This window comes from Nilaparvata lugens, chromosome 3 (genome assembly GCF_014356525.2).
Source record: "Nilaparvata lugens isolate BPH chromosome 3, ASM1435652v1, whole genome shotgun sequence".
Taxonomy (NCBI): Eukaryota; Metazoa; Arthropoda; class Insecta; order Hemiptera; family Delphacidae; genus Nilaparvata; species Nilaparvata lugens.
This window is the reverse complement of record NC_052506.1, coordinates 79,490,419-79,492,982: the sequence shown is the minus strand read 5'-3', so window position 1 is coordinate 79,492,982 and position 2,564 is coordinate 79,490,419.

Below are 2,564 nucleotides of genomic sequence, written 5' to 3'. Positions count from 1 at the left end.
GGATCGGATCTTCTGGAGCCACCCTGTACGGCTGTTACTGTGGGACCCGAGGCGCCAGCCAATAATTCCAACAAATTGGCCAGACTCTCCAAGCTCAAATTCTCCAATCCTTTCAGCAAAAAATCCAAGGTAAGTCCTGAGCTGGTAACTAGCCCGTTACTATAGGTTATGGGGACTTCAAAATTATTTCCTATCATGCTAAAGGCCAAAACACACAGTGATAGACAGACGGAGGAAAAATTAAACATCTTCAAGTGTGAGCAAACATACGCAGACAGACGGACGTCTGTGCCCGTTGCAACCATTTGATAGCCTGGGGAGGGATTTTTCCTCCGTCCGTCTGCTTCTGTAAACAATGGCCTAAAGAGATGCTCTCCAATGAATAATGTTCAGCCGCGCAGAAAAATAATACCATTGGCTCTCATTATTAGGACTTTATTCTCAACTCGCTCTTGACGTATAGCCGCTTAGTCCACTTCCACTACATTATAATCAGATTTGAGTTTCGAGAAGTTCCATTATTAGCCTTCATATTTTTCTCTCAAATCATGCTAAGGGGTGCTTTTTAAACAATTCTCTCCAACCGGGCAGAAAAATATACATTGGTTACATATGGAATACATACTTTTGGGAGTGTTCACACATTGAATGAGCCCTGTATTCTCAACTGCAGATTAAATAATCCAGGATTATATGCACCATCTTGTTTTAAACGGAGATAGATCAGCTGTTGGTTTAAACCCGGATTGAAACTCGGTTAAATTGAATGCGACCATGCCTTCATTTTAATTGTAGATCACAAAACTATGGTCTCATCTGTATAATGTGTTTCAACTGGGTCAGGTGATAGTTTGAACTAGGATTATTGTATTTGAGCTGCTATTGAGTATATGGGCCTAAATTTTCAGCAGACGAAACTAATAATTAAAGCCTCACACACACACATCGATTTTTGTTTGTACGGTATTTCGCTGTCCTTATAAATTCTATTACATTAAACAGATGATGTTTATCAAATTCCGTTTAATCTGATAGAATTCATCATAAGGACGGCAAAATATCGTATGAACAAAAATCGATGTGTGTGTGCGGAGCTTTAGAGCACAGACTAAATGTTGTGCCTGTCATTCATTATGCCGTTTTTAAGAGCTGTCAAAACAATGCTATATTTTCAAACAATCACTCTTTGTGAACCGTTTTCAATGAAAATAACTAAATTTTTCTGTAGACTTCAACAGACTGATATCTATCTTTCTTTCAATCCAGATTCGATTCAGCCGATTTGGTAACTTTTTTCTAATCTCAGAAATCTATTTCTATTTGAAGAATCAGTTTGGCTGTGATTTAAACCTGTAGAGTTAATTTTAACATTGATTGTTGTAAGGGATCGAATTTTAAAGGAATGTTGGATGAATATTTTAATATCTCAGCCTTAAAATTTGTACTTTCTCATGGTTCTCAACATTAAAAGGACGATATCTTACAGTTGTGTCACTCTACTTTGATATTAATGAATTTCATGTGAACAATTATCAAACATGAATGCATCAATTATAAATGAATTAGACATGATTCACTGGAAGCCCATTTCTTTATTCTATCGCGGTGATAATTTCTATTATTACCTTGATTGAACGTTTTTAATTAGTGCTTGTTATATTTGTTTGATACGTATTGCTTGATACGCTTAAGATGTCGATCAATATGAATGTTTTTGAACTTTTTATGTGCGCTCAAAGTTGAAGAAAGTACGTAAATTCGTCAAGTTGAAAGCCAAATTTCAAACAGTTTGAACCTTCATAAAAAGTTTAAAAACGTCAAGCTAATGAACAAGTTATTATTTATATTTTTGGAAATATCTTCTCCATCCCAACCATATCCTTAGGATTAAATGTTGACGGGTGGTTTTCTAGTTATTGACGTTTTAAAAAAAAAATTAAAAAAACAATATATCTCGAAAACTAAGGTCGATATAAGAACATTTTTGTTACAGGTTGCATGTAGAATATAAATAAAAATATAAATCTAAGTACCCTTTTCAAAATTGTTTACTCACACCATGTTTCGGCTATATGATGCCATTTTCAAGTGATTGGAAAATAAAGAAAATGACATTAAATAAATACTATTACAAGCTTCTTATTTTTGATCATATATTAGTATTTATTTCATTTATTATCCATTCACTAGATAATGGCATCATATATCGGAAACATGTTGTGAGTATACAATTTTAAAACGGGTACTTGGATTTATATTTGTATTTATATTCAAGAGTAGCCCTAAAGAAAAAAAGACAATTTTCATGTAGAATCTATGGTCTTTGGATGTTACACCATTCGTGGGACATTCTGTATAGATTTATTAAATTTGAAAATAATAAATATTATGATGTTTCTATATCAGTTTATTTCAAGGTACCTAGAATACTAGAATACAATGTATTATAGGTACATTGGTTTATTCTAGTGTACTAATAGTTTTCTAGAATAGTACATTCAGTTTGTTTGTATGTTGTCAGTTTTATGAATAAATTTCAATTTTGTGTCCTGTATTCTAGGACA